This window comes from Tamandua tetradactyla, chromosome 9, assembly GCF_023851605.1.
Source record: "Tamandua tetradactyla isolate mTamTet1 chromosome 9, mTamTet1.pri, whole genome shotgun sequence".
NCBI classification, from domain to species: Eukaryota; Metazoa; Chordata; class Mammalia; order Pilosa; family Myrmecophagidae; genus Tamandua; species Tamandua tetradactyla.
Genome location: NC_135335.1, coordinates 109,543,694 through 109,562,008, shown reverse-complemented (window position 1 = coordinate 109,562,008; position 18,315 = coordinate 109,543,694). Strand labels below are relative to the sequence as shown.

General features: G+C 39.1%; 1 protein-coding gene across 1 annotated transcript in view; it reads right to left on the bottom strand.

Moving 5' to 3' along the window:
* Positions 1-18,315, bottom strand: part of IPO11 (importin 11) — a 337,786-nt gene that overhangs the window by 318,759 nt on the left and 712 nt on the right. The window lies entirely within an intron of this gene.

Here is an 18,315-nt window from a genome sequence, read left to right as displayed (position 1 = left end):
AGCTCCAGGCACCCAATATCTTACCCTATTTCTATCTCCTGATGATCTTTTTTACCAAGGAAATATTCCAAGTTTATTCACTAATGTCAGTTCATATCAGTGAGACCACACAGTATTTGTCCTTTTGTTTCTGGCTAATCACACTCAGCATAATGTCCTTAAGGTCCATTCATGTTGTTACATACTTCATAACTTTATTCTGCCTTACAGCTGCATAAATTCCACCTTATGTAAATGTCACAGTTTGTTTAGCCAACTGTCTGTTGATGGACATTTTGGCTGTTTCCATCTCTTGGTAATTGTAAATAATACTGCTATAAACATTGGCGTGCAAATGTGTGTTTGTGTCCTTCCTCTCATGTCCTTTGAGTAGAGATAGCATATAGATGGGTGTTGTTTTATAATCCATACTGTCAGTCTATGTCTTTTGATTGGGGAGCTTAATCCATTAACATTTAGTGTTATTACTGCATGGGTAGTACTTTCTTCTTCCATTTTGCCTTTTGGATTTTATACGTCATATCTAACTTTCCTTCTTTTTACCTTTACTCATAGTCTTCCTTTCTACACTCTTCTCCACACCTCTCTCTTCTGTCTTTTCGTATCTGTCTCTAGTGCTTCCTTTAGTATTTCTTGCAGAACTGGTCTCTTGGTCACAAATTCTCTCGGTGATTTTTTGTCTGAAAATGTTTTAATTTATCCCTCATTTTTGAAGGACAATTTTGCTGGATATAGAATTCTTGGTTGGCAGTTTTTCTCTTAATAATTTAAATATATGATCCCACTGTCTTCTCACCTCCATGGTTTCTGCTGAGAGATCTATGCATAGTCTTATTAGGCTTCCCTTGTACGTGATTGTTTTCTTTTCTCTTGCTGCTTTCAAGATTCTCTCTTTCTCTTTGACCTCTGACATTCTGATTAGTAAATGTCTTGGAGCACATCTATTTGGATATTCTCTTTGGGGTATGCTGCACTTCTTGGATCTGTAATTTTAAGTCTTTCATAAGAGTTGGGAAATTTTCAGTGATAATTTCCTCCATTAGTTTTTCTCCTCATTTTTCCTTCTCTTCTCCTTCTGGGACACCCACAACATGCATATTCGTATGCTTCATATCGTCTTTAAGTTCCCTGAGTCCCTGTTCATATTTTTCCATTTTTCCCCCTATATTTTCTTTTTCTTGCCAGATTTCAGATGTTCCATCCTCCAGTTCAGAAATCCTATGTTCTGTCTCTTGAAATCTACCATTGTAGGTTTTCACTGTTCTTTTTCATCTCTTCCACTGTGCCTTTCATTCCCATAAGTTCTGTGATTTGGTTTTTCAGACTTTTGATTTCATTTTTTTGTTCATTCCTTGCTTTCTTTATATCCTCCCTCAATTCATTGATTTGGTTTTTGATGAGGTTTTCCATGTCTGTTTGTATATTCTGAATTAAATGCTTCAGCTCCTGTATGTCATTTGAATTGTTGGTTTGTTCCTTTGACTGGGACATATCTTCAATTTTCCTAGTGTGATTTGTTATTTTTTGCTGGCCTCTAGGCATTTAATTACCTTAATTAGTTTATTCTGGAGATTGCTTGCACTTCTTTTACCTAAGGTTTTCTTGCTGGATGAATTTGTTGTCTATCTGTTCTTTGACATTCCATTCAGCTTTATCTGGACCTCTAGCTTAGGTTTTGTTTAACAGAGGAGAATTTTTCAGTTCTTGTTTTCTTGTTTCTTGCCCTGCTTGTATGGTGCCTTCCCCCCTCCCCCTTAGGAGGGTCTGCTTAGGTATTATAGACCCCAGTCGAATTTTCCAAGGCCAAACTGGCCTCCTATCAGGAGGAAAGAGTCACCTGCATCGGTTTTCCCTGAGGGTGAGACCCAGCAGGTAGAAAGACTTTCCTGTGAAGTCTCTAGACTCTGTTTTTCTCATCCTGTGCAGTATGTGGTGCTTGTCTGCCTGCAGGTCCCACCAGCATAAGATGATGCAGTACCTTTAACTTTGACTGGGGGCATGGTGCAGACAGAGGAGAGGTTGTAGGCTGGTTTTAATGGCTTCAAATTACCAAGCCCTGGTGTCTGAATTCCTTGAGAGAGGGATTCCAGCTGGGTTGGGCTTCACCCCTCCCCTGGGGATGGCACAGGCTCCAGACAAGCCCTCAAACGAGTTTGTTTCTGCCTATGCCTGGGGCAGTTGCAGCCTGAGGAGCCCTGTTGCTGTATCCAAAGGCAGTCAAGCCTTTGTAGAAACACAGCCACAAAAACCTCTGTTTCCTTCTTTTTTTTTCCTCTTTCCATCAGCCCTGCCCCCTTGGCATAGGGGCAAAAATGAGTGACCTCCTCTTTGACCAGGTTCACCTGAGCTGGGGGCCTATTTTTAGTAGTCAGAATTTGTTAATTAATTTCACGACTGGTGTTTGGTTGGTCTCAGCCCCTGCTGCTGTTAAGGTCTCTTTCCTTCCCCCTCTGGGAAGCAGCCTTTGGGGAGGGGCATCGGCCACCGCGGCTTGGGGAACTCACGGTTCTGGGGGGGCTTGCACCCAGTCCAACTGGTCCAGACTGGGGTACGCTGTGTGTCCAGTCACTAACGTGGCCCCAGGAGCTGTTCTGTACTGTGTCTGGTTATTTAGTAGTCTTGGCCCAGAAGTCCCTGGATCCATTTTGAGTTAATTTTTGTATAGGGTGTGAGGTATGGATTCTTTTTCATTTTTCAGTTCTCCAAGCACCATTTATTGAAGAAGCTGCTCTGGAATGTGCTGGTTTGAAAGGATGTATGTACCCTAGAAAAGCCACGTTTTAATCCTAATCCCATTTTGTAAAAGCAGCCGTTTCTTCTAATCTCTATTCAGTACTGTATGCTTGAAACTGCAATTAGATCATCTTCCTGGAGATGTGACTCAATCAAGAGTGGTTGTTAAACTGGATTAGGTGACGACATGTCTCCACCCATTTGGGTGTGTCTTGATTGGTTTACTGGAGTCCTATTAAAGGGGAAACATTTTGGAGAAAGGGAGATTCAGAGAGAGCAGAGCAGAACGACATAGCTACGAGAAGTAGAGTCCACCAGCCAGTGACCTTTAGAGATGAGGGAAGGAAAATGCTTCCCAGGGAGCTTCATAGAAACAGGAAGCCAGGAGAGAAAGTTAGCAGATGACACCGTGTTCTCCACATGCCCTTCCAGATGAGAGAGGAACTCTCACTGTGTTCGCCATGTGCCCTTCCACTTGAGAGAGAAACTCTGAACTTCATTGGCCTTCTTGAACCAAGGTATCATTCCCTGGATGCCTTTGATGGGACATTGTATAGACTTGTTTCAATTGGGACATTTTCTCGGCCTCAGAACTGTAAACTGGCAACTTATTAAATTCCCCTTTGTAAAAACCACCCCGTTTCTGGTATATTGCATTCCAGCAGCCAGCAAACTAGAACAGTCCTGGATCCATTTTGAGTTAATTTTTGTATAGGGTGTGAGATATGGATTCTCTTTCATTCTTTTTCATATGGATATCCAGTTCTCCTAGCACCATTTATTGAAGAAGCTGCTCTGTCCAGGTGAGTTGGCTGGACCACATCTCAAAGATCAATTGTCCATGGATGAGAGAATCTATATCTTTATGCCAGTAGCATGCTGTTTTGACCACTGTAGCTTCATAATATGCTGTAAAGTCAGGTAGTGTGAGGCCTCCCACTTCATTTTTCTTTCTCAAGATATTTTTAGTTATTCAGGGCACATTGCCCTTCCATACAAATTTAGTTGTAGGTTTTTCTATTTCTGCAAGGTAATTTTTTTTCTTAATTTAAGTATTGCATTGAATCTATAAATCAATTTGGGTAGAACTGACATCTTAACTATATTATCTTCCAATCCATGAACATAGTATCTCCTTCATTTATTTCGGTCTTCCATGATTTCTTTTAGCAATTTCTTGCAGTTTTCTGTGTATAGGTCTGTTGTATCCTTAGCTGAATTTATTCCTAAATATTTTATTCTTTTGGATGCAATTGTAAATGGATTTTTTCCCCTTGATTTCCTCCTCCGATTGCTCATTGTATTATTTAGGGTTCTCTAGAGAAACAGAATCGGCAGGAAATATCTGTAAATATAAAATTTATAAAAGTGTCTCACATAACTGTGAGAATGTAGAGTCCAAAATCCATAGAGTAGGCTGTGAAGCTGATGACTCTGATGGAAGGTCTGGACAAGCTCCACAGGAGAGGCTTGCTGGCTGAAGCAGGAAGAGAAGAGAGATGTCTCTTCTGAATCCTCCTTAAATGCCTTCATTGATTAGATTAAACATCACTCATTGCAGAAGACATGCCCCTTGGCTGATTACAAACGGAATCAGCTGTGGATGGAGCCAACATGATCATGACTTGCCCAACCAGACAAACAGGAACCACCACCTAGCCAAGTTGACACATGAACTGGACCATGACACTTATTACTAGTGTATAGAAACACTACCAATTTTGGGGTGTTACTTTTGTACCCTGCCACTTTGCTTACTCATTTATTAGCTCTAGTAGCTTTGCTGTGGATTTTTTGGCATTTTCAATTTTTAGTATCATATCATCTGCAAACACTGAGAGCTTTACTTCTTCCTTTCCAATGTGGATGCCTTTTATTTCTGTTACTTGTCTATTTGCTCTGGCTAGAACTTCCAACACAATGTTGAATAACAATGGTGACAGTGGACATCCATGTCTTGTTCCTGATCTTAGGGATCAAGTCTTTCAGTCTCTCCTTATTCAGTATGATGTTAGCTGTGGGTTTTTCATATATTCCCTTTATTGTGTTGAGGAAGCTTCCTTCTATTCCTATCCTTTGATGTGTTTCATCAAGAAAGGATGTTGAATTTTGTCAAATGCCTTTTCTGCACCATGATCATTTTAAGAACATTTGCATCACTCCAGAAAAAGAACAAAAAAGAAAAAAATTTTAAAAACCCTTCTATTCCATACCACTTACTTTTCCCTCCCACTGAACACTAGTATTGCAATCTATCTCATTTTTACCCCTCCCCCCATGTTTATTTATTTATTGTCCTTATTTATTTTTTACTCATCTTTTCATACTCTGGATAAAGGGAGCATCAAACACAAGGTTTTCACAATCACATGGTCACATTGTAAAAGCTATCTAGTTATATGTCTTCAAGTATCAAGGCTACTGGAACACAACTCAACAGTTTCAGGTACTTCCCTCCAGCCACTCCAATATATCATAAACTAAAATGGGGTATCCATATAATGCATAAGAATAACCTCTAGGATAATCTCTCAACTTTGTTTGAAGTCTCTCAGCCACTGCCACTTTAATTTGTCTCATTTCTCTCTTCCGCTTTTGGTCAAGAAGGCTTTCTCAATTCCATGATGGTAGGTCCTAGCTGATCCCAGGGATCTCCCTAATTTTTGAAAGACAGTTTTGCAAGAATACTTTTGGCTGACTGTCTTTCTCCTTCAATATCTTAAATATATCAAACCACTGACTTCTCTCCTCCAAGGTTTCTGGTGAGAAATCCACACCAGAAACCCTGTCTTATTGAGGATCCATTTTATGTGACAAATCACTTTTCTATTGCTGCCTTCAGAATCCTAGCTTTCTCTTTGGCTTTTGACATTTTGATTAGTAAGCATCTTGGAGTAGGTCTATTAGGATTTATTCTGTTTGAAGTACATTGCACTTCTTGGACATGTATATTTATGTCTTGCATAAGAGTTGGGGAATTTTCAGTCATTATTTCCTCAAATATTCTTTCTCTCCCTTTTCTCTTTTCTTTCTGGGGCACCCTAGACATACATTTGTACATTTCACGTTGTCACTGAAATCCCTAAGATACTGCTCATTTTTTCTAGTCTTTTCTCTGTTTTTCTGGCTGTATGATTGTTCTCTCTTCTAGTTCACTTACTCTTTCTCCTGCCTGTTCAAATCTGCTATTGTATGCCTCTAGTGTATTATTAATCTATACTATTGTGTGCTTCATCCTTATAATTTTTGTTTATTTTTCTAACAAAGTTAAAAATTCTTCTTCATACTCACACACACACTTCTTAAAATCCTTTACCTTTTTAGCCATATGTTCCTTCTTCACCTTGAATTGATTTAGATTTGCTAGAATGTCTTTGATTAGTTGTTCCAATCTTCTGAGTCTCCTCTGAAGTTTTAATTTGTTCCCTTGACTGAGTCATATCTTTCTGTTTCTTAGAGGGCTTGTCATTTTTTCCCTGATATCTAGACTTTGGTTACCCTGATGAGTTAACTCTGAAGGTCTGTTTCTCCCTCTTGTGTTGGGTTGTATTATTGATTGATTTTATGTTAAGTTTCTTCTTTCACAGTTGGTCAATTTCTTCTAGACCCTTAGAGTAGCCTGTATTTAACTGTTCAGGTTTTCTCAGCTCTTCTTCATCTAATTCCTGCCCTGCAAATGTGTTGCAATTTTTAAGATTGCACTTTTTGTGCAATGATTTCATCTCCAGGAGAAAGTTTCCTTTCCCCTGTTTCTTCTCCCTGGAATCATGAGCCATTCTGTTTGTTTCTGTGCAAAATTTTCTTCCCAGCACCTATGATTTGCTTAAATTCTCTCCCTCATTCAGTGCTCCATTTCTTTACACTTTTCAGTTATCAGACATGTGCTATTTCACATCAGTTTAGTTTGACCACCCCCCCTTTTTTTAAAAATTCTGTGAGGGTTTCTGCCTCAGGTTTCTTCCCCATTAGAAATTCTCCTCCAGTGAGCCTGTTGGGGTCAATCCAGAAATGTGGGTCACTTCAAATATGGCCATTTTGCATTCAAATCATACAGCTGACTTAAACTGGATTGAGTGAGGGAACAACAGTTTTTTTTTTATTTTAATGCGATTTTATTGACATATATAATATATTCACATACCATGTAATCAACATTGTACAATCAATGGTTCACAGTATTATCATGTAACTATGCATTTATCATCACAATCTGCTTTGTTGTGAAAAATAACATATTATGTAAAAAAAAGCAATAAATTTTAAAGCACACTGCAACAATGAGTTGTAGAACAGATTTCAGAGTCTGGTATGGGTTACAATTAATTTTAGGCTTCTACTACTAGCTGCTCCAAGACATTGGAGACTAAATGAAATCTTACTATGATTCAGCAACCATACTCATTTGTTAAACCCTACCTTTCTGTATAATGCCACCATCTCCTTTGATCTTTCTCCCACTCTTGAGGGGTATTTGGGTTATGTTCATCCTAACTTTTTTTTTTTTTTTTTTGCTTTTTTTTTTTATTAATTAAAAAAAGAATTAACAATTAGAAATCATTCCAATCTACATGTACAATCAGTAATTCTTAATAACATCACATAGTTGCATATTCATCATTTCTTAGTACATTTGCATCAATTTAGAAAAAGAAATAAAAAGACAACAGAATAAGAATTAAAACAATAATAGAAAGAAAAAAAAACAAAAACAAAAAACCTATACCTCACATGCAGCTTCATTCAGTGTTTTAATATAATTGCATTACAATTGGGTAGTATTGTGCTGTCCATTTCTGAGTTTTTATATCCAGTCCCGTTGTACAGTCTGTATCCCTTCATCTCCAATTATCCCTTCTCTTTTTTTTTTTTTTTAATTAACGGAAAAAAAGAAATTAACCCAACATTTAGAGATCATACCATTCTACACATGCAATCATTAATTCTTAACATCATCACATAGATGCATGATCATCATTTCTTAGTACATTTGCATTGGTTTAGAAGAACTAGCAACATAACCGAAAAAGATATAGAATGTTACTATAGAGAAAAAAATAAAAGTAATAATAGTAAAATCAAAACAAAACAAAACAAAACAAAACAAAAACCTATAGCTCAGATGCAGCTTCATTCAGTGTTTTAACATGATTACTTTACAATTAGGTATTATTGTGCTGTCCATTTTTGAGTTTTTGTATCTAGTCCTGTTGCACAGTCTGTATCCCTTCAGCTTCAATTACCCATTGTCTTACCCTGTTTCTAACTCCTGCTGAACTCTGTTACCAATGACATATTTCAAGTTTATTCTCGAATGTCCGTTCACATCAGTGGAACCATACAGTATTTGTCCTTTAGTTTTTGGCTGGATTCACTCAGCATAATATTCTCTAGGTCCATCCATGTTATTACATGGTTCATAAGTTTATCTTGTCTTAAAGCTGAATCCATTCTGCCATTCTATGTCTTTTGATTGGGAAATTCAGTCCATTAACTTTTAGTGTTATTACTGTTTGGATAATATTTTCCTCTACCATTTTGGCTTTTGTATTATATATATCATATCTGATTTTCCTTCTTTCTACACTTTACTACATACCTCTCTCTTCTGTCTTTTCGTATCTGACTCTAGTGCTCCCTTTAGTATTTCTTGCAGAGCTGGTCTCTTGGTCACAAATTCTCTCAGTGACTTTTTGTCTATAAATGTTTTAATTTCTCCTTCATTTTTGAAGGACAATTTTGCTGGATATAGGAGTCTTGGTTGGCAGTTTTTCTCTTTTAGTGATTTAAATATATCATCCCACTGTCTTCTAGCTTCCATGGTTTCTGCTGAGAAATCTACACATAGTCTTATTGGGTTTCCCTTGTATGTGACAGATTGTTTTTCTCTTGCTGCTTTCAAGATCCTCTCTTTCTCTTTGACCTCTGACATTCTAACTAGTAAATGTCTTGGAGAACGCCTATTTGGGTCTATTCTCTTTGGGGTGCGCTGCACTTCTTGGATCTGTATATTTAGGTCTTTCATAAGAGTTGGGAAATTTTCAGTGATAATTTCTTCCATTAGTTTTTCTCCTCCTTTTCCCTTCTCTTCTCCTTCTGGGACACCCACAACACGTATATTTGTGCGCTTCATATTGTCATTCAGTTCCCTGATTCCCTGCTCAAGTTTTTCCATTCTTTTCCCTATAGTTTCTGTTTCTTTTTGGAATTCAGATGTTCCATCCTCCAGTTCACTAATTGTAGCTTCTGTCTCTTTAGATCTACCATTGTAGGTATCCATTGTTTTTTCCATTTTTTCTTCTTTGTCCTTCACTCCCACAAGTTCTGTGATTTGTTTTTTCAGATTTTCTATTTCTTCTTTTTGTTCAGCCCATATCTTCTTCATGTCCTCCCTCAATTTATTGATTTGGTTTTTGAAGAGTTTTTCCATTTCTGTTCGTATATTCAGCATTAGTTGTCTCAGCTCCTGTATCTCATTTGAACTATTGGTTTGTTCCTTTGATTGGGCCATATCTTCAATTTTCCGAGCGTCATCCATTATTTTCTGCTGGTGTCTGGGCATTTGATCAGATCTCCCTGGGTGTGGGACCCAGCTGGTTGAAAGGTTTTTCTGTGGAATCTCTGGGCTCTGTTTTTCTTTTCCTGCCCAGTAGGTGGCGCTCGTGGCGGTCGTTTGTCTGCGGGGCAGTCGGCCCGGGAAACCGCGCGTGGAGGCAGGGGTCGCTGGCCGTGGCTTGGGGGAGTGCCAGTCCAAATTGCCCAGCTGGCCCGAGACGCCAAGCGTGCCGGGAGGGCCCCGCTATCCAATGTTCCCAGTCAGACCGGGGAGCCACGTGCGTGGAGGGGACTCCAGACGCCAGCCACCCCAGCCGGGAAAACGTGCACCCCTCGGGTATCTCACAGCAGTGGATTCTCCCTACCCGTTCAGCCGTTCCAGAATGGGGTACGCTGTCTTTTTTGGTCTCTGTCGTAACTCCGGGAGCTGTTTTGTATTGTTTCTGTTTCTTTAGTTGCTTTTCTGGAGGAGGAACTAAGACCCGCGCGTCTTACTAAGCCGCCATCTTCTCCGGAAGTCATCCTAACTTTTTCATGTGGAAAGGGGCAGTCAATAATATGGGGTAGGGGATGGAAATAGTTGATGCTCTGGAGAGGTTGGCTTCTCTGCATTTCAGGACTCATCTGGTCCAGGGACCCATCTGGAGAGTGGAGGCTTCTGGAAAGTAATCCCAGTACATGGAACCTTTGTAGAATCTCATATATCTTAGGTGTTCTTTAGGGTTGACAGGAATGGTCCTCCTCAAACATTTTGATTGTCTCTCAATTCTTAATCATTTCATTGGAAATTTTGCAGTTTGGCTTGGACCTCTTCAAATGTTGCACTGCTTTTCTCCCATATATCTTTCATTTCAGATATACTTGCTCTTCTGAAGCCCTCACAGTTTTCAGGGGTCACAATGAAATTCTTTAAACTCTTGGTGTATCTCTTCTGGGACCAGTTTGCAATCATTGCCTGTCCTAGGAATTTAGGCTGGGTTCTGAGGTTAGGAGAAATCCAAATTCAAGGTTTCAGCAAGGCAAAGCTCTCTCCCCAAAGTCCGTAATATTCTTTTGAGGCCTGCCAGAAATCTCGGGGTTCCCTGGCTTGTATCTCTACCTCTCTTCACACAGCAACGCTCTCAACTTTCTCTGCCAGGTTCCTGCCACTTCCGGCTTTTTTCAGAACAACAGTTCTTGACACGTGTTCTACCATATTCTCTCTTTTTTTCTCCCTCTTGGAGGCCCTGTTGTTTGTTTCATTCCTCAGCAGCTTGTGTTCTGTCCTGGGTCTCTGTGGATCTAGGTCCAAGTATATCTATGTGCCTGGATAAGTGAGGGGTTCTAACTCACTATTTTTGAGTGGCTCTATAGTGTCTGACTGCAGTGGGAGGAATCCAGCTATGCTTTCTCTGTGTTAATCCCAAACTGTATGGAACTGAGTATGAGGGAGAGAAATGGTAACAGACTGGCAGATCAAGATGGAATTTTCCTACCTGATATTTTTCTTTTTTTCCATTCTGCATTTGAGGGGTCCTCCAGTCTCTATTGTCCTCCAGAATTCTACACAAGGGATATTTATTCTTTGATTTGCTACATCTCTGGGGACACTTTTTCAGGGATGTGTACCTCACTATGTTGATGATATGACTATATAGCAATTATTTTTAATAGATAAATACTTCTAACTCTATAACAATTCAATTTACAATCCATTCAAGTTAATTCAACCACAAAGTTGTTTTTTTTCCCATCATTAAGACAAGTACCCACCTTTCTTCTAGGAATTTCTAAAACTTGTAATTGGGATGATAAGAGGAATTTCTTTAAAAATTCCAACGAATGGGAGGGTAAATGGGTGACACTAGGAGCAAGATGTTAGTTCTTTAAAATTGATATTCTGGAACTATGCCATAAGATAGCATTTAGACATCAAATAGGTAGCAAAACATAGTAAACAGAAATAGTTTAGCCCTGCTGTATAATGGAATTTGCTTAGTATCCATAAGTGAGAGGCAAAAAGCTAACCTCATCAAAAACTGAGGGCAAGGGCTCTGCTTTAATCAAAATGTCAGAGTGAAATACTTCAGCTCTCCATCCCCTGACAGAAGCTTTGAATAACCAGCACAAGTGGCAGAAACATCTATTTCAAAGCTGCAGAGAACAGTAAAAGGACTGCAGAAACAGCACAATAGCCAAATCAAGAAAAGTATCTCCTGGTGCTCTGGCTGGCCTCTTACCCAACCCTCAGCAGCTCTTCACTGTTCCAGTGTACAAATCTTTAGTCCTGCTTTTGAAGGACTCTCCAAACAGAGTAACTCTCATTCAAATACTGGAAGCATGTATGTCTAGTTTAGTTTCTCTGGTGATGGCCTGAGGGGCTTGCTGTCCCAGAATTTGCCCTGAATGTAGAGGCAGCTCACAGAATTCTCCTACCGAATACTGTGGAAAAGCAGTCAAGTGGCTGCCTAGAGAAAGGAATTCTCAGCTATAGGACATATATTGTATGTCCTGCCACCTTGCAAACATTGCTTTTTAGAGAACAGGGGGCAAGCAGAACCATGTAAACTGGGGAATTTCTCAGAATACATCCCATGTCCAAGACAAGACACATGTGCAGAAAGGATCAGGGAGGGCCTTAAAGTTATTCTGCAAACTCACTGTATGGATATACTCAAAAAGAAAGCACTCCCAGAGACAAATTTGAAAGACTGGTTAGCTCCTGGCAATCAAGGATGGCTCTATCATAATACTAGCTTGAGAACAGAAGCCTCACTATTTAAATTTCAGCAACAAACAATCATTAAAATAGTTAAATGCCCAGGTGTCAATAAAAGGTTACAAAACATATAAGAATCAGGATGGGATGGCTCAGGCAAAGCAAAAAACTAAAGCACAGAACCATCAGTGAGGAGCAACAAACTTTGAACATGCCAAAGACTTTTTTTTTAAACAATTTATTTTGTATCACCAAACCAAAACAACAAACATGAATATTCTTAACATACAAACATTCTGTGTATGGTGTACAATCAATGGCTCACATCATCATCACATAGGTGTATATTCATCACCATGATCATTTTTTAGAACATTTGCATCACTCCAGAAAAAGAAATAAAAAGAAAAAAAAAAAAACAAAAAAACCTCACACATATCATACCCCTTACCCCTCCCTCTCATTGGCCACTAGTATTTCCATCTCCTCAATAGTTTTTTTCTTTTTTGCAAGGGTAGGCACAGGGAAACGAATTTGGGTCTCCAGCATGGCAAGCAAGAACTCTGCCTGCTGAGCCACTGTGGCCCACCCTACTCAATAGATTTTAACCTCTGTTCCCCCTATTTTTTTTCTATACCCCTTACCACTCCTTTTCATCGTTCACTAGTATTTCAAGCTACTCAATTTAACATTTGTTCCCTTATAATTTATTTATTTTTAATCCATATTTTTTACTCATCTGTCAATATTGTAGACAAAAGGAACATCAGACACAAGGTTTTCATGATCACATAGCCACACTGTGAAAGCTGTATCATTAGACATTCATCTTCAAGAAACATAGCTACTGGAACACAGTTCTACAGTTTCAGGCACTTCCCTCTAGCCTCTCTAATATACCTTAAACTAAAAAGGGGATATCTATAAATCACATAAGAATAACCTCCAGGATAACCTCTCAACTCTGTTTGAAATCTCTCAGCTACTGACACTTTGTCTCATTTTTCTCTTCCCCCTTTCGGTTGAGAAGATTTTTCTTGATCCCTTGATGGGACATACCAAAGTCTTTTAAAAGATATTCCAAAATATGCCCAAAGAGATAAAGGAAAATATGGAAAAAGGACCAAAGGAAATCAGGAAAATGATAAATGAGCACAAAGTGAATAACTTGAATTATCTTTCAAGTATTGTATGGTCTCTTCTAGAAAACGCTTATAAGAGAGATGGAAATTATGAAAAGGAACCATACAAAGCTGAAGAATACAGTAACAGAAAATTAAAATTCCCTGGGGGTTCAACAGTTGTTTGGAGCTAGCAGAAAAAAGCAGTGAACGTGAAGATAAAAGAATTGAAATCCAGTTGAGGAGCAGAGAAAAGAAAGAATGAAGAAAAGCGAACAGACCTGAAGAACTCGTGGAACACCATGAAGCATACCGATATATGCCTCCTTTAAGTCTCAGAAGGAGAAGAGGGAAAGAGGCAGAGAATATTCAATGAAATAATTTCTGAGGTTTAATGAAAGACACAAATATACACATCCAAGATGCTCAACAAACTTTAAATAGAATAAACCCAAATAGATTCATGCCATAGCATGTTATAATCAAACTGCCAAATGCCAGAGATAAAGAGGGAATTCTGAAAACCACAGAGAGAAGCATGTCACAAAGGCGCCTCAATAAACTAGATGCCAATTTCTCATTGGAATCCATGGAGGTAAGAAGGCAGGGAGAGGACATATTTAAAGTACTGAAAGGAAAAATGTCAACCAAGAATTCTATATTGAGCGAAATTATCTTTCAAAAATGAGGGAGACAATGGACAGAGTTGGCTGACAGGTACATTGACTGAAAAGCAGAATGGTGAACCGTGGTGTATACGTACGATGGAATATTGTACAGCTCCAGAAAGGAACAAAGTCATGAAGCATGCAAAGAGGTGAATGAACCTGGGGGACATTATGTGATGCCAAATAAACCAGAAACAAAAGAATACGTATTGTATGGTCTCTTTTAGAAAATGCTTATAAGAAATTTGGGGCCTAGATTATAAATTCTTATAGCAGCCACATTTAGTCTGGAGGTGTCATTGCTATTCCTGTATTTTGTGATGCTGTGCTATATATGTATGACCTGGTATTTCCTGGAACTTTGGGTACCTGTATGACACCTAAGACTCAGAGGAGTTGTTCTGCCGCTCTGAAAGTCAGCATTGCCACATACAATAGCTGTTTAAAAAAGAGAGAGATCAGAATTAATTAGAGATACAATTGAAGCCTACTGGGTCAGGACTAAAGTAAATCAGAATAAAGGGGTAAGGAGGATGTTCTAGTTTGCTAGCTACCAGAATGCAACATACCAGAATCAGAATGGCTTTTAAAAAGGGGAATTTAATAAGTTGCTAGTTTACAGTTCTAAGGCCAAGCAAATGTCCCAATTAAGTCTATAGAAATGTCCAATCTAAGGCATCCAGGGAATGATACCTTGGTTCAAGAAGGCCAATGACATTCAGGGTTTCTCTCGCAAGTTCACATGGTGAACAGTCAGGGTTTCTCTCTCAGCTGGAAGGGCACATGGCAAACACAGTGTCATCTGCTAGCTTTCTCTCCTGGCTTTCAGTTTCATGAAGCTCCCTGGGAGGTGTTTTCCTTCTTCATCTCCAAAGGCCGCTGGCTTGTGGACTCTGCTTCGAGGTGCTGCAGCATTCTCTGCTCTCTCCAAATCTCTCTTATTCTCCAAAACATTTCCTCTTTTATAGGACTTCAGAAACTAATCAAGACCCACCCAAATGGGTGGAGACATGTCATCACTTAATCTAGTTTAACAACCACTCTTGATTAAATCACATCTCCAGGGAAATGATCTGATTACAGTTTCAAACATACAGTATTGAATAGGGATTATTCTGCCTTTATGAAATGGGATTTAGATTAAACATGACTTTTCTAGGGGACATACATCATTTCAAACCAGCACAGAGAACATTATCTATACTTTAGAACTTCATCTACTGCCTGAGACCATAGGAAGAGAAGTTTATTTTGTCCAAAACCTAAATTTTCTGAAGCTCATAATCTAACTCAACCTGTCTGTATAGATCATTTAAACAAACCCAAACACATGGAGTTCAGAATAGGATGAGAGCTTATAATCCTGTATAACTTAATGTAATACCTGGATATATCCCAGAGTATGCTGAGCAGATAATTAAAAAGTATTGGCAAAGTCCCTTCAGAGACAGGATTAAAAACATGGAACTATTAAGCTTTACTGCCGTGTAAACTCTTGATACTGTGTCAAACATTAGGGGCTCCCAAGTCAATAGGATAAGCCCTTGATTTTGAGGCTTGCTCTTATGAAGCTTATGTATGTAGCAGGGAAGCTTAGCTTACCTATAGGCATGCCAAAGGGTCACCTCCAGAGCGGTTTTTGTTACTTAGATGTGGCCTCTCTCACTCTAAGCCCAACTCTGCAAGGGAAACCATTGCCTTACCCACTATGTGGGACATGACATCCTGGAACGAAAGTCTTTCTGAGAGTGTGGGAGATGACTCCCAGGGATGAGACTGGCCCTGGCACTGGGAGATCAACAATACTATCCTGACCAAAAGTGGAAAGAGAAGTGTAACAAATAGAATATTAGTGACTGAAAGACTTCAAATAGAGTCAAGAGGCTACTCTAGAAGTCACTCTTATGCAAGCTTCAGTTAGACATTGCTACCTATCATAAGTTGCCAAACCCCAACCCAAACGATACCTGCCAATCTTAAAGAATAGCTAGGGCATTATATAAGATTCTACAAAGGTTCCATGCGCTAGGGTAACTTTCCAGAAATGTACAACCTCTAGATGGTTCCCTGGATAAGACCTGAAATGCGGAGGGGCCAAGCCCTTCCAGGACATCAACTAGTTCCATCCCCTTATTCCATATTATAAATAACCTCTTCCAACATGAAAAAGTTAGAATGAGCATAGCCCAAATACCCCTAAAGAGCGGGAGAAAGATCAAAGGTGATGGTGGGGTTATACAGAGAAGGCAGGGTTTAACATACGAGTATGAGTGTTGAATCATTATATTGATACTTCTTTTAATTTCCAGCACCTCACAGCAGTTAGAAGTAAACGCCTAAAAGTGCGGAACTGTAACCCATACCAAACTTTGATCTGTTGTACAATGACTTAGCGCGATGTACTTTGAAATTTATTGCTTTTTTTGTATATGTTATTTTTCACAAAAAAGAAAAAAAAATAGAGGAGTATAACAGAGAAGAAAGGATTTAACAAATGAATACAACTGCTGAATCATACTGATATCTCTTTTAGTCTCCAGCATCTCGGAGCAGCTTGAAGGAAAAACCTAAAGTTGTATAACTGTACCCCATACCAAACTCTGAAATCTGTTCTATTACTATGTTACAATGTACTTTGAAATTTACTGCTTTTTTTTTTTTTAAAGTATTTTTTTTTTATTTTATTATTTTTTGTTTGTTTGTTTGTTTTTTACATGGGCTGGGGCCGGGAATCGAACCGGGGTCCTCCGGCATGGCAGGCAATCACTCTTGCCCGCTGAGCCACCGCGGCCCGCCCATTTACTGCTTTTTTGTATATATATTTCACAATTAAAAAAATGTTTTTTAAAAAAGAGGGAGACCAAAAAATACTTTAAAACGGGTTTATTTTGATTTCTCATCTGAAATAATCATGTTCTGGCATTATATCTATATTTAATAAATATATATGCATTTTATTATGTATACTCACATAATATAGAAAGATATTAGTATGCATTTAATAAAACATATTCACTTGAAAAAAAAAAAGAGGGAGAGATCAACATGTCACATGGTGACATAAGGCATCTTCCTTGAAACTTTATTCCCTCAGAATCCACGAATAAAAAGGAAAATCCCACTTGCTCAGGACTCTGGAAGAGGATAGAGACTAAAGAAGGTCTCCATAAACGCTGAATTGAAGAAAAAGAAAAGTAACATCAAAGGTTAGGTAGGAAATTTCCATCCTGGAACTACCATGCTGGATTCATTCTGCTCATTCACTCCTCTGCAAGGTAAGAGTTGTGGAGAGGCAGCACAGCTCGGGTCCCTCCATTTGGGGATGCAGACTACAAAGCCAAGCACAGTAGAGTTAGAATACCACACATATCCAAACACAGGAACATAAGTCTGCAGAGACCCAAGGCAGAACACAACTGCTAAGTCATGCTGCATACAAAAGGGTCCCCAAGGAAAAGGAGAGAGACAGATAAAGTACCAGAGACTGTGGCAGAACTACCAGCATGAGGCATGTACACTCAATCTAGTGTTTCTGTAGCCGGTGGTTCAAGCTTCATTCCTACACAAACACCAATTTAGCCTCTTGGTGAGTTAAGTGTTCAGTCACTTCAGTCATTTAGTTTTATAACACTTAAAATATGTGCTCTCACCTAGAAAGGTCTTATTATTTTACTCCTAAGGCAAATTATTATTTGGTCTCCATCCTTGTCATTTACCCTATCTACCCTCTAACAATGGCTGACCTACTTTCTCCAGTGCCTCTGGTTATGGAAAGAGCGTCCCATATACGTATATATTGATTATATACCAAGAATGGAATGATCACATGGTAAGAATGTTTGTTTTTATATGTTGTTGTTTAAAAAAAAAAATAGCAGACCAAACAATAGAATGCCCCAAACGGTTATACCTGTGCCAAGCTTGCAAACCCTCCCGACTGCATACTCCAGAGGTTAGTCTACCCAGATAGTCTAACTAATTTGACCTTCCCACCTAAAGTTTCCCTTTTGATTATGCTTTGTATTTTAATGACCCCGGCCATTGAGGACTTGGTGTCAGTTCTAGGCTTGCATCAGACGCCCTCCCCTTTCCCTCCCTGCCTCACCGTGTGTGAAAGCTAAACTTAACTTGATTCTTACAACAGAAGTTCTTTTTTGGTGTTTGGTTCTTCTCTTTATTCCTAACAGTTGACACAGTACCTGGTACACTATAAATTCTCCAGAATTGTAGAATAAATTAATGCAATAGGTAGCTGAAGACATTCCTAGGAGATATAGGTCATCTCCACCCCCCCCACCCGCCCCAACACAGAATTACAGCAAAGAAACGAGGGAACAAGGGCAAGACTCGCGAATTCCTAAAATTAATGGCGCTGTGAAGAGGCAACTTTAGTAGTAACGGGGAGGAACTGTTTAAGGCAACAGGCAGAGACACAGATTTAAAACTGAGAGTCTTACATGGGCAGTAAAAAATGCGGAGCTTGTGTCCCCGGACATGGTCCGCTCACGATACCCAATACAAGCCTGCTAAGACGTTCCGAGCG